This window comes from Triticum aestivum, chromosome 3D, assembly GCF_018294505.1.
Source record: "Triticum aestivum cultivar Chinese Spring chromosome 3D, IWGSC CS RefSeq v2.1, whole genome shotgun sequence".
In the NCBI taxonomy this organism is placed as follows: domain Eukaryota; kingdom Viridiplantae; phylum Streptophyta; class Magnoliopsida; order Poales; family Poaceae; genus Triticum; species Triticum aestivum.
Window position 1 is genome coordinate 476632461 of NC_057802.1, and position 6000 is coordinate 476638460.

Genomic DNA, 6000 nt, shown 5'->3' on the forward strand with positions numbered 1-6000 from the left:
AGGCCCGTTTGAGGCGCCCATCTTGGTCGAAATTTCATGACCGGTCAGTGACCGGGCGGCCCGCCCGGACGTATGAGGCGGGTTTGGGGCGTCCGGCTCTAGATGCTCTTAGATCATTAGAGTAAAATTTGACAATTCATTGTTTCATTCTTTTAAGCAACTACATACATTTGAACACTACTATTGTCTTCTTTCCTTAATTAGGAGACTCCTTGAACTTGTTAAACATTGTCTTGTGTAACACGCATAGGTAGTTAGAGATAGATTTATCTTATCAATGTATTCGTTTATCTTTCTATCTCTTCTCCCGTATCTCGATTGTATCTCCTCTCTGTTACGATGCATGTATGCGCTATTGGGAGGTGCGCCCCAACACAATCAATGTAAACCCCGCGGGCCTCCTGTTTGGAGGTTGAGACGCTTCGATACATTATCTCACATGGTATACAGAGCTACCCTCTTCCCCTTCATCTAGCTATCCCTCCCATCCACCTCCCTTCCATCTCCAAACTCGACAATGTCGACGTCCACCTCGGTTGTCTCCACCGGCCTCAACAACAATGTCTCCGAACCCCTACTCGTTCCAACTATGTCCTCTGGCGTGCTCAAGCTCGTTCCCAGATCATGGGGGCGGGCCTCTTTGGGTGCGTCGACAAAACCCTAGAAGCACCACCCAAAACAATCACTAGCAAGAACGCCGAGGGCAAAGATCAGGTGGCTGTGAACCCTGCTTATGCGCCTTGTCTCATCCAAGATCAACATATCGTTGCCTATCTTCTTCGCAATCTCTCGAAAGAAGTCCTAGTTCAAGTAGCAGCTCTTGAAACCTCCCATGCCATCTGGTCCACCCTCGCCAACATGTTCTCTGCCCAATCCCGCTCTCGCTGCAACCACATCCGCATCGCCCTCACCACTGCCTAGAAGGGAACCCAGTCTGCTATTGCATACTTCGGCTATATGCGGGGTCTTGCTGATGAAATTGCAGCGGCCGGGAAACCCATAGATGAGGACGAACTCCTTTCCCACATCATATCCGGGCTCGACATGGAATACCAGCCCATCATCAGCACCTTGGACGTGCGTCCTGAGCCAACCACGGTCGACGAACTCTTCGGCATGGTATCCACCTTCGACCAAAGAGTCGAGATGTTCCAGGGCACAGGCGGCCAAGCCTTCAAATCGTCGGCCAACGCCGCTTCCCGCGGACGGGGTGGCCCTTCCAAAGGCTACCGTGGCAGTGGCGGTGGCTCCCGTCGCGGTGGATATGACGGCAGCGGTGGTGGTGGCCACTACGGCGGCAGTGGCAGCGGCCACTACTCCAACTCTCACGGTGGTGGCAGCGGCGGCCACTACGGTGATGGTGGTGGCAACCATGGTGGTGGCTATGGCGGGCACTACTCCAACTCCGGAGGCAGCGGAGGACACAACTACAACAACAATGGCGGTCGCCCCTTCTACAACAACAACAGGGGAGGCCAGAACAACTACAACAACAATTTTAGAGGGTATGATGAATATGAAGGAAAATGTCAGATTTGCAAGAACACTAATCATATTGCAAAGGAATGCAAGTGGCGCTATGCAGATGATAATTCACAGAAGAAGAAAGTTGCCGCAGCAGCCAACAAGTCATATGGAGTAGATACCAACTGGTATGCTGATTCTGGTGCCTCCGATCACATCACCCATGAGCTCGAGAAGGTCACCATGCATGAGAAATATCATGGTCATGAACAAGTTCATAACGCCGATGGTACAGGTATGGAGATAAGCAATATTGGTTATTCGGTTATTCGTTCCCCACATAGAGATATCCACCTAAACAATATCTTGCATTGTCCCACTTCATCAAAAAATCTCCTTTCCGTTCATCGCATTGCCCTTGACAATCATGTATTTTTAGAATTTCACCCATTCTTCTTTTTGATCAAGGATCAGGTCATGAAGCAAATCCTCTATCGAGGTAGATGCGTGGATGGACTGTACCCGTTGATTCCTCAAGTTAGCATATTCAATAAACAAGTGTGTAGTGCCATCAAATTGTCTTTGGAGGGATGGCATGCTCGTTTAGGCCACCCTTCCTTTTCCATTGTCAAACAAATTCTTAGCAAAAATAAACTCCCGGTTGTTGTGGAGCATAATTCTGAAACTATTTGTGACTCTTGCCAAAGAGCAAAAAGCCATCAGTTGCCTTATCCCGTTTCTACTAGCGTTCCTGTTAAGCCATTGCAACTCATATTTTCAGATGTGTGGGGTCCTGCTCCCATCTCTGTTGGCAAACATGCCTACTATGTTAGCTTTATTGATGATTATAGCAAGTATACATGGATCTATCTTCTTAAGAAAAGATCTGATGTGTTTCAAGTCTTCCTCAATTTCCAAGCTCTTGTAGAAAGGAAGTTTGATAGGAAGATCATCGCTGTCCAGTCTGACTGGGGTGGCGAATACGAAAAGCTAAACTCTTTCTTTCAGAAGTTAGGCATCTCTCACCATGTATCATGTCCCCACGCACACCAGCAAAATGGCTCCGCAGAGCGGAAACATAAACACATCGTCGAAGTAGGACTCTCCCTACTTGCGGCTGCCTCCATGCCCCTCAAGTTTTGGGCGAAGCTTATCTCACCGCTGTTCATCTTATTAACATACTACCCAGCTGTGTCATTAAGAATGAAACACCCACTGAGCATCTTTTCCACACTAAACCAGATTATGCTCTTCTTCGTATTTTTGGGTGTTCATGTTGGCCTAATCTTCGTCCATATAACAACAGAAAACTCATGTCTCGTTCCAAACAGTGCGTTTTTCTGGGTTATAGTTCCCAACACAAGGGAGTCAAGTGTCTAGATGTCTCAACTGGTCGTGTCTATATTTCTCGTGATGTTGTCTTCGACGAAACCCAGTTTCCCTTTGCTAAACTTCATCCAAGTGTCGGCGCTCTCCTTCGCAAAGAGATACTGCTTTTACCCCCCATCTCACAAGTAGTGGTAGTGGGGAAGTAAATAATTGTGATGATCAATATTTGTCTAACCCTCCTAATGGTTTACCTGAGTATTCTGTTTCAGAAGTTACTATAGATAACAATGGTGCAAACAGTGCTGAAAATAGTGTACAAAATCAAGCTACAGAGCAATATTTCATGTGCACAAATTTCCCCGGTGGATCTGCTTCGGGATTGCCCCAGGTGACTGCGCCAGGTGGATCAGGCGAATCTGCCGCGGGATCCCCGCCCGGCCCAGCCTCCCCGCTCCTGTCGGGCTCCCCGCCTGGGTTTCCACGCGCACGCCGGGCTGTCCAGCCCGAGGGCACCACGTCTCCCTCCACGCTAGGCGTTGCCGGGCCCGCCACTACTCCGCCAACCGCGTCTCCTCGGCGCTGGCCTACGCCAGCCGACCGGCCTGTTCCCGAGGCCCGACCGGAACCTGCTTCCCCTCCTGCACCTGATGCGGTTGGCTCGCGTGCTGCTGCTCCACAATCCGCATCGGGATCCCCCGCCGTTGTGGATTTGCTACTGCTGTAGCCCGGATCGCCTGCGGCTCCCTCTCCTGTGGCCGCTCCTACACAACCACGAACAAGGCTCCAACAGGGGGTTACTTCCAGAATTAATTACAGAAATATTGCCAAATATGGGTTAACTTGTTTGACAGGTGAATCTAGTGAACCCAAGACTCTGGATGAAGCTCTTGGTGATACTCGCTGGAAGCAAGCAATGGAGGATGAATTTTCTGCTTTGCAATGCAATAAGACGTGGCACTTAGTTCCTCGTCATGAAGGTATCAATTTAATTGATTGCAAATGGGTCTATAGAATTAAGAGAAAGTCAGATGGTAAAATTGATCGGTTCAAAGCACATTTGGTAGCAAAAGGATTTAAACAGCGATATGGTATTGACTATGAAGATACTTTTAGTCCTGTTGTCAAGGTTGCATCTATTTGTCTTGTGCTCTCCATTGTTGTTTCCAGGGGGTGGAGTCTCAGACAGCTATACGTACAAAACGCATTTCTTCATGGTGTTCTGAAAGAGGAGGTCTACATGAAACAACCTCCTGGGTTTGAGGACAAAAATGTGCCTTTTCATGTCTGCAAAGTTGACAAGGCTTTGTATGGGCTCAAGCAAGCACCTCGAGCATGGTACTCTCGGCTGAGTATGAAACTGCAAAAGCTTGGGTTTTTTCCATCCAAGTTTGACACTTCTCTGTTCATTTACAACAAGTTTCAGACCATCATTTTTGTTCTCATTTATGTTGATGATATTATTGTGACTAGTTCATCTAGTGGAGCAATAACAACACTGTTAAAAGATCTTAGGGCAGATTCTGCTTTGAAAGATCTGGGAGATTTGCATTACTTCTTAGGCATAGAAGTCAAGAAAACTGAACATGGCATTCACTTATCACAAGGAAAGTATGTGACTGATTTGTTAGGCAGAGTTGGTATGCAAAATTGTAAACCTTCTCCAACTCCCTTGTCCAGCTCAGAACAGCTATCCTTGACAGAAGGAGCACCTTTGGATCAGGAAGACAACACCAGCTACAGGAGTATAGTTGGAGCATTATAGTACTTGACCCTTACTCAAACTGACATTTCCTTTCCAGTCAATAAAGTTTGCCAGTTTTTGCATGCACCTACTACAGCCCATTGGACAGCTGCAAAGCGCATCTTGAGGTATGTAAAGAATACAACAAACATTGGTCTAGCTATAAATAAATCCTCCTCTCTTCGCATCAGTGCCTTCTCTGATGCGGATTGGGCTGGTTGTGTGGATGATAGACGCTCAGGGGGATTTGCTATCTTTTATGGACCTACTTTAATCTCATGGTGTGCAAAGAAACAAGCTACTGTTTCTAGGTCCAGTACTGAGGCAGAGTATAAAGCATTAGCTAATGCTACAGCTGAAATTATTTGGGTACAGGCTTTGCTAAGTGAACTTGGAGTATCACATACTCAGACGCCTATACTTTGGTGTGACAATCTTGGTGCAACATATCTTTCTGCTAATCCTGTTTTTCATGCAAGAACTAAACACGTTGAGATAGATTTCCATTTTGTCAGAGAAAGAGTTGCAAACAATGAATTGGAAATCAGATTCATACCTTCCAAGGACCAGCTTGCAGATGGGTCCACAAAGGCACTTCCTACAAGAAGCTTTGAAGAGTTTAAGCGTAATCTCAACTTGTGCAGTTGTGATTAAGGGGGAGTGTTAAACATTGTCTTGTGTAACACGCATAGGTAGTTAGAGATAGATTTATCTTATCAATGTATTCGTTTATCTTTCTATCTCTTCTCCCGTATCCCGATTGTATCTCCTCTCTGTTACGATGCATGTATGCGCTATTGGGAGGTGCGCCCCAACAGAATTAATATAAACCCCGCGGGCCTCCTGTTTGGAGGTTGAGACGCTTCGATACATTATCTCACAGAACTGCCTGGGCAGGTTTCACTTCAAGAAGCCTCACCAATTACTTGAAATAAGGATAGGTCGCATCAACCAATACTAAAACTTTTATGAAACAAGGCAACAGACTTAACATTTTCATTATTTAAGAATGGACTTTTGTTACACACATGCCGCCAAACGGCAAAAGCCTAAACGGATTACTCTCGTGGCGTTACATTACTCAAATACTTGTCACCCGCAATGGCCCAAAGAGACACTTTATCTTTGATATTCTGCATGATGATCGCCACCGGCGACGCATTGCTCCTGAAAACGTGTGCAATCCTTTCTTCTAGAGTTACCATCCCATGAGTAGCAGTAAAGAAGACAAGGCTTTCACTGATTGAGCATTGCTAGTGAGGAGCTCATCCCACCAAGATTTAACCATGCCAGACCGATGCCAAAGAGCCGTGGAGATATAAAGATTGATCCAGGAGAACAGCTCATTCCAAACATGGATAGAGAACCTGCACTTGGAAACGAGGTGAGCTGCAGATTCTTGCACTTGATTGCATAACGGGCATCGGTCGCAGTTTGACCATCCTCGACGTTGGAGCCTATCCATA